An 8,637-nucleotide genomic window follows, 5' to 3' on the forward strand; every position below is an offset into this window, starting at 1 on the left:
GTCCAGTCTACTGTCCAGCTGCAGCCCCAGGTACTTATAAGTCCCCACAACCTCCACCTCCTTACCCCCGATGACTACTGGCTGTGGGGAGGGTGGTGCCCGCCGGAAATCCAGCACCATCTCCTTGGTTTTGGAGATGTTCAGCTGAAGCTCGTTCCGCTGACACCACCCCACAAAGTCCGTCACCACTCTCTTGTACTCCCTCTCATCACCCCCCCTGATACATGCCACAATTGCAGTGTCATCAGAGAACTTCTGCATGTGGCACGTACCCGAGTTGTGTTGGAAGTCCGTTGTGTAGAGGGTGAAGAGAAGGGGGGAGAGTACCGTTCCCTGCGGGGCCCCGGTGCTGCTGGTCACCACTGATGACAGACAGTTCCCCATATGGACGTACTGTGGTCTGTCTGTTAGATAGTCCGTGATCCAGCTCACGAGGTAGGGATCCACAGCCATGGATGACAGTTTCTCCCGCAGGAGCCGGGGCTGGATGGTGTTGAAGGCGCTCGAGAAGTCGAAAAATAGTCGTTGAGCTCAGTGGGGCGTCTCCGCTTGGGTACAGGGACGATGCAGGATGTCTTCCACAAGGACGGGACCCTCCCCAGCCAGAGACTGAGGTCGAAGACCTGGTGTAGGGGTCCGCCCAGTTCGGCAGCACAGGCCTTGAGGAGTCTAGGAGGGACCTGGTCTGGTCCGGCCGCCTTCCTTGGGCGAAGCCTCTGCAACGCAGACGTCACCTGTTCCACGGTGATGGCCGTGAGTGGGGGCGTGGCACGTTGATCCCTCCGGCCGGGGGGTCTGGCAGTTGGGGTGGGGGAAGGATCTGGGTTTGGGCTGAGGTAAGTGGGCGAGGTGGACGGAGAGGGAGAGGGGGAGGCAGATGAGCCGGACGGAGAGGGGGAGAAGGAGGTAGGTGGAGTCGGATCAGATGGGCCGGGGGAACTCAGGGGACAGGCGCATGGAGTGATGGGGGAGCTGAACCGATTAAAAAAGCTGTTAAGTTTGTCAGCTCTCTCCACGTTCCCCTCCACTGTACCGCGGCCCTCTCCATAGCCGGTGATGGCCCTCATGCCACTCCAGACCTCCCGCACTTGGTTGCGCCCAAGCTGGTTCTCCAGCTTCCTTCTGTAGCTGTCCTTGGCCTCCCTCAGGCAGAGTCTCACTGCCTGCTGAGCCTCTCTCATCGCCTCCTCGTTCCCACTCCTGAACGCCCGCTTCTTCCTGTTCAGGACAGCATTCACTTCCTTGGTTACCCATGGTTTGTTGTTTGGGTAACACTTGACTGTCCTGACAGGGACCACGGTGTCCACAAAGAAGTTCATATAATCTGTTAAACACTGGGCTGCCCCCTCAATGTCCTCCCCATGTGAGCCCACGATGACATCCCAGTTGGTGGTCTGGAAGCAGTCCCTCAGCGTCTCCTCTGCTTCCGGGGACCACCTCCTGATCTGCCGTGTTGTTGCTGGCAGCCGTTTCACCAGTGGGATGTAGGTGGGCTGAAGGCACACTAGGTTGTGGTCCGATCTGCCTAGTGGGGGGAGGGGGGTGGCGGTGTATGCTTCCTTGGCATTAGTGTAGAACAGATCAATGATTCTGTTCTTCCGTGTGGGACAGTCTACACACTGGGACATGGTGGGGAGACATGGGTCCAAGGTGACATGATTAAAGTCCCCCGTGATGATGACAAGCGCCTCCGGGTGCCGGGTCCGAAGATCAGAGGTGGTCGTACAGATGGTCTCACGTGCCGTCTCTGGGTCTGCACGTGGAGGGATGTAGATGGCGAGGACAATGACGTGTGAAAATTCACGCGCCAGGTAGTAGGGCCTGATGCTAACAGCTGTTAGCTCCAGATCCCTGTTGCACAGCGTGGTTTTCACGGTCACATGTCCTGGGTGACACCATCTGTTGTTGGTGTAGATGATCAGACCGCCTCCCTTCTTCTTGCCAGCGGTGTTCGTGTCCCGGTCCGCTCGTACGGAGGAGAAGCCGGTCAGTCCGACGTTAGCATCGGGAACGAAGTCCGTCAGCCACGTCTCAGAGAACACCAACAAGCTGGTTTCCCTGTAGCGCTGCTCAGTCCTGCACAGCGCCGTCAGTTCGTCCACCTTGTTGGGCAGCGAGTTCACATTCCCCATGATGACGGAGGGAACCGAGGGTCGGACCCGCCGGCAGCTGTTAGCTCTAGCCGCTAGCCTATCCCGCTTTTGTTTACCTCCCCGGCTCCCTCTGTACCGCCGCTGGATCTCAGTGGGGATGAGATCGCGTATCCCGGGTTCTCCTCTAACTTTCATGGACAGCATTTGTTCTCTGGAGTACATGAAAACACTGCTATCCATCGTGGTTAAGTGGATAAGGAAAAGACTTGGATAAGACAAAGAAAAACAATAGAAAAAGAAGACATACAACGGAGCAGACGAAAACCTGCGGCTAGCTCGCGCATGCGCAGTTCAATCTTACAGCAGTAAGATTGTAAGTAATTGTAATTAACTTTGTGGTGAGTCTGGCAGTGTCTGGCATACATCTGTGTATACATAGGGGTACGTTGCTCAAAACGCCATCTGGCTGAGATAAGGTCACCCAAAGTTAGTGTGTGTAGTGTATGGGAAGATTAGAGAATTTGTGTGACTGATAAACTCATTGAAAGTACAAGCATACAAATAAAATAATTTGAACATATAAGCTTGGGAAAGGTTTTTCTTTTATGAGTGTTGAAAACTGTTTGGATGTCATGAGTTATACTGTGTAATTGAGTGTATGATTGCTGAGCTCAGATGTGAACGTGTGTTGAAAAAAAAAGTCTGTGATTGACTGTTCGACTGAGATTGAAACCGTATGTGCTGTAGATGGAGTAGTAGAAAGTGCATTGAAAGTGTATTGAAAGTATGTTAAAGCAATAACAAAGTTTAGATTCACGCTGTGTTGAGCCATTGAGGCTGTTGTGAATTGTCAGAGCAGAGGTTTTAAGATTGTGTGCGTGGAGTTGGTTTGTGTGGAGAGTTCTGCACACTAGGTGAGACAGGTTAACTGGAAGTTAGGATTAGGAGCAGACTACAGGGGGAGGAGTCAGTAGACACAGAGTGGACTTCTCTAAAAATATATCTACGTGCAGAAGCTGCAAAAAAAAATCTGTCCTTTAACCAACCCCCCCCACACACACACACACAACCCCTCCCTTCAGGTGCACAGTCAGGAGTTAGTTTTTTTCTGTTTTTATTGAAGAGCCACTCATAAGAACACAAGCTATTTTAAGTAACCACACTACAATCTAAGACAATGAATCACCAGTAGCTCTGGTGGGAACCAAAAACACAGACATTTTAAAGGATATTAACAAAATTTTAGAGAAATGGGAAAAGACAACCAAGGGACTAGAATACCCTTGGCCAAAGGGAGGTATTTGGCAGTGTGTGAGAGCATGGAGATCAGAATAAGAGACTACAAGCCAAAAGACCAATCAAAGAAACGTTTAGAAAAGACAGAATTAGAGTTGAAATTGTTAAAGTTGTTCAAAGAGGTAGGCAAATTCTACAGGGCAAAGGGGAGACAGGGACTGAGGACTGCAAAACTACGTAGCAGAGAGAAGGGACAGGACAACAACCAAATTAATGCGACAGAACTTGCAGGTTTATACCCAAATCTGGAGGGTTGGTTGCATTTTAATAGTAATGTTAATGAACAACAAGCACAGGAAATATCCCAGATCATTGCTAATCATGAAGCTAAGGATGACATTAGAAGCCCCACACTTAGGGATGATGGTAGTCCAATCACTAATAATTTATAACCCTGCCAACCAGAGTGGATCATAGAAATCAACACAAGCAGTGAAAGAGAAGAAACAAGTGGAACTGATGCATGGGAAGACAGCTCAAAGTAAAGATACAACACCCCCAGCTATTGCATGGTTAATGAGTCCAAAATATTTTAGCACTTCTAGGAAGGCTAGACAAAGCAGGCCAGGCATACTGGATTGTTACGGGGGAAGGAAAAGTGCAGGACAACAATCCTGTAGCTTCTGGATTGATCTGCCACATGAAGGACTAGACTTAAAGGTCCCATATTATGTATTTCTAACTCAAATGTCATTCAGCTGCCAGATGTCCAACTAGACTGTATTCCAAATATTCTGACCTAAAGTGATCTGTGGTCCTAAATATCAGCTTTTCAAAATCGCTCATCTGAGCTCCTCACAAAACGCTTCGTTTCAGGCCTCCGGCTGCAGTATGTTAATGAGCTCCGCTGGTCCACGCCTCCTTCACCTGGGCCACGCCCCTCTGAAGTAGAGCGTTAGGCTGACGGGACACTGACCGGAGTTACGTTTGTTATCATTATGGCGTTTGGAGGACCCATCGTGTTGGCGTACATTTATGACCCTGAGTTGGACCCAGAAGCGGGGGCTCCTGAAGAAACACCGACTGTGCGGCTGCAGCAGGACGTTTCTGATTGGTTAGTACATGTGAACGGAACTTAGTTGGTTCTGTGTTGGTTCTACGTCATCACAGGACCGGAGCATCGTCCGGTAGCTACTTTTTGTTCTACTCCCGCCTCTTATCACACAGTAATAATGTCACATGTCTTATTATGTATTTTGTATATGTACAGATGTGTTGACTGCTAAAAAGTTGCTGTATTTCTATAAGTGACAGTAAAGTCTGATGGTGGTTCTGATAGTTATTATCATGTGGCTAATGCTAGCTTCTGCTCACGGCTAAGTGACTTTATTTTTCTATCACATTGATTTAACCCGTTACTAAGCTGCTAAATATTTGAGGCAGTCCTCTGTGACGAGACTCACGGAGCTGACACCTGCTACCATCACACCAGGTTAATGATGTAACCATACTGCAGTGATGCCTTTATCTACTCTATTTTGAGGTGTCTTCACCTGTTGTACAGGTGTCCCTGTGGACACTGAATGTGTGCCAACAGAAGCAGAAAACATCTGTTTGGAGACACAAGTACCAAGCTCACAGCTAAACCAAAAAGTTATGTCTCTACGGTATTCGGCTACTTTTACAATTGTAAATTTAAATGACCTTTACCATGTTTTTCACTGTAGGTTAGGAGCCGTCTGCAGGTTGATGAGGTTCCGTGCATGATTCAACATCCTGGGTTCCAGCCTGTGTGCCTAAACGTGTACACCCTACAAACGGCCGGTCACGTACTGAGGGCCGAGTGTGGCCCTTCAGTCTGAGACCAATACATCGGTAAGTCGTTCTTTGAAAAATGTTGGAATAAAAAGTAGTTATGTCTTATTGCTTCATTAGGCATTCCTTCATTAATGCAGTAACATGACATATACAGTATAGGTACAACGAAGTCTAATATATTTGCGACACCTTGATTTTTACCTTATTAATAGACATGTTGAACATCTTTTGGTATTCACAATCCATTTCTGTTGACATGTACAAGCATTTATTTACATAAAACAATACATCCAATAATAATAATGAGAACACAGAGCCATCCTGTCAGGAGATCAACAACAGTTGTAATACTCAGGATGGAAAACATTATGAAATAAATAATTTTGTGTCCTCCTCCTGTAGACGGTGCAGACATCTGGCCTATTGCCCCTTTGTTGGCTGGTGCTGGGGCTACTTAGGGTGCAGAATCCGGGTCGTCATCCCAGCCTGTGGGGTCCTTCACATATGCCAGGAGTCTCCTGAAGACAAAGGCCACTACGCTGGATTTAGACCGAGTCTTGGTTGACCCTGGTCATGTAGCTGGCAATGACCTCCTCCTTGTCAGGACGCTCACACTGGGCAGACAGATTCTCGGGGAGAGGAATGGACAACATCTCAGTTGTGTATGGCACGGGGTCCACCAAGACTTTGTCACATATGAGGTGCAACATGTCAGCTACAAAACCTGTTCAATAAAACACAAAGATAGATCTTTACTGTTATTGATTTTGTTTGATTCATTTCTTTGTTTAGAAAAATTGTGTTCAAAATACATCCTGGTACTTGCTACTAATTTATTTATTTGTATGGTTACTTTTTACTGTGTTTTGTTGCGAACAATTACCAACAGAATTTCAAAACATGTTTGAAATATTAAAATATTACAACACTAACAGAATGTTGGCTCTGTCTGGTGAGGTTTGACTCTGCATTGTCCCTTCAAAAGCCTTTGGAAAGTGGATCTTGTAGAGGGGTACACCAAACGTAATGACATAAGGAGATAAAACAATACATGACATACATGAATCTGTCTCAAAAATTTATACTAAAGTCTTCACTTACTGTCTTGCTGGAAAATTCTAATACACAACACTCTTATTTTTTACTGAACTACTATCAACACATGTGCATTCACTAACACCTGTAGACAACTATATTTAGAAAATTTGTGTATTTAACCAATTTTATTAAAACATATTGTATGGAATATGACATGTACATAACTTTACTTCAATAGTGGGAATGAAGAGTCCTGCAGGACAGCTGTGTACCAACAGGATGGGTGTCCACTGGGTCAGTTTGGCCCCCCACGTCCCTTCAAGCTGTGGGCTGAAAGGATGCACAAGGAAGAGGGACACTAATTTCAGGACACCAATGTTCTGATATTGGATAAGGAGGACAGACCTGTGTGCGTTGTTGCTATGACGACCAACAAACAATCGACTCGTTTCGTATTGCGCACACACAATACAAAACAAAGCACAACTCCCTACTTAGCCTAGCATAATTTGACTTTATTTATGCTGACAGATAATAGGAAATAAAATATGAGACCTACTTACGTGCGTTTTAGCTTTATACTGTAGGTCCGGCACGCGCGCACACACGCAGCACGCAAACTGGAAACGAAGGAGACCTCCCTATATAGCCTAGCATAGCATGACTTCATGCTAACAAACATAAGAAAATATGAGACCAACTTATGTGTTGTACCTACTGTAGGTCCAGCACGCACACACACAATACACAAACGCAAAACAGAGGCAACTTCCCTACATAGCCTAGCATCACATGACTTCATTCAGGCTAACAAACAATAAGAAAATATGAACCAACTGCGTTTTAGTTTTATACTGTAGGCCAGCACGCACACATGTGTTGGAGCGTGCACACACACACGCAATACGCAAACGCGAAACAAAGGAGACCTCCCAACATAGCCTAGCATAGCACGACTTCATTCATGCTAACCGACAAAAAGAAAAAAGATCAAATGTGAGCCCAACTCATGTGTGTTGTACCTACAGTAGATACTGTAGGTTTAGCGCGCACACACGCAAACGCTAAACAAAGCAGCACTACCTAATTAGCCAAATAGCAATTGATTACCCATGCTAATAGACAACTGCAGCAGACTTACCTGTAACCGGGGTGCAGTTCCTTGGTCCCGTATGGTTGGGAGTGATCCTTGAATGAGCATCAGTCTCAGGCAAAGCCCCGTCTGGACTGACCCTCATTGCTAAAACAGGCTGGAGTGAAGTGGTTCACACACAAACTAACGAGCAGGAGATGTAGCTGCACAGAGACATTAAACATGAAATGTAACCACGGTCTGTTCTGTTCTTCATTGATGGGATTAAAAATAAACACTGGTGTTGATTTGTACAATCAACAACTGAACAACTACCTTGTCTCCTTCTCACAGACGCCAATTCAACAGACTTCTGCCTCACGTCCCACACAAAGAACTCCGTCTTGGGGATGGCCACGCCCTTGAGCATGTCAACCAATCCATATCGTCCAATACTCTGTCCAATAGCAGAGTGCAAAGTCTGACGTCAAGAATACCTATTCTAGCGCTTTATGGTCGAATCGAGTCGTTCAGAGCCATGACTTCCTAAAAGTCCAAATATCTATTGATGCAGGAAGTGTTTGTTTACCAGATTCTAGGAGTTGGTTGGGTTAGGGAGGACCACTATGTATATGTAGAGACCTGGAAAAGTGTGATTTTCATAATAGGGCCCCTTTCAGAAGAGAACTTAATCAATCTGCCATTAAGGAGAATGAAGAGGATATAGATAGATATTATGTTAAAGCAAAGGACCACGAGGAAGATGAGGAAAAGAAGGAAGAGCTAAAAATATATCTTAGAGAGGGCTTTGCTGGAAAAAAAACGTGACACATATAATAACAAACAGTATATGGCTCCAATCTTAATCTCCCTGATATTCACACTGGGGCCTCAACGTGGATCAGAGCTTGTGAAAAAGCTACTGTCGGCAAATTGGCTTTGGGTGACGTGAAGATGGTGTGGGCAAAGACCATTGGAGTGTCTGCAATGGAGACCATGTTGAAGGACAATGGATGTGAATGGATAAGTCCCATGGCTGATGGAACTGAACTTGATGCAAATCGTGGAATGATATGGGCCGCATTGAGGAGGGAGTACCCTATACAGGTTGATGAAAAGGCATTGCAGGGTGAACTCTTTACTGAGACTGACAATCCAACATTCATTAGTAACCAGTTGAAAAGATGGAAACAAGAAACTGAGGAGGACATTGAGCAGAGCCTGTTGTTGGCATCTCTGTTCAGAAAGTCAATCATCAGTGCACTTCCCATCCCAGTCCAGAGCAGACTGAGAGACGTAGTGGGCTTAACTACCACGTGTGGTAAAACCAGCCTGCCCTTACCACTGAAATGGGTTAATTATTTTTAGTCTGGTATATTT

At 46.3% G+C, this 8,637-nt stretch overlaps 2 long non-coding RNA genes across 2 annotated transcripts; one reads left to right on the plus strand and one right to left on the minus strand.

Moving 5' to 3' along the window:
* Positions 1–4,340: 4,340 nt before the first annotated feature.
* Positions 4,341–5,688, plus strand: LOC137599423 (uncharacterized). The gene is made up of 3 exons (XR_011036813.1): positions 4,341–4,443; positions 5,057–5,204; positions 5,550–5,688. It is a non-coding gene; the product is annotated as an uncharacterized lncRNA (long non-coding RNA).
* Positions 5,689–5,734: 46 nt separating this feature from the next.
* Positions 5,735–7,560, minus strand: LOC137599421 (uncharacterized). Its single transcript, XR_011036812.1, has 3 exons — positions 7,327–7,560; positions 6,081–6,515; positions 5,735–5,871 (listed from the first exon to the last, which is right to left on the minus strand). It is a non-coding gene; the product is annotated as an uncharacterized lncRNA (long non-coding RNA).
* Between the last annotated feature and the right edge of the window lie 1,077 nt (positions 7,561–8,637).

Source organism: Antennarius striatus, chromosome 7, assembly GCF_040054535.1.
Source record: "Antennarius striatus isolate MH-2024 chromosome 7, ASM4005453v1, whole genome shotgun sequence".
NCBI lineage: Eukaryota > Metazoa > Chordata > Actinopteri > Lophiiformes > Antennariidae > Antennarius > Antennarius striatus.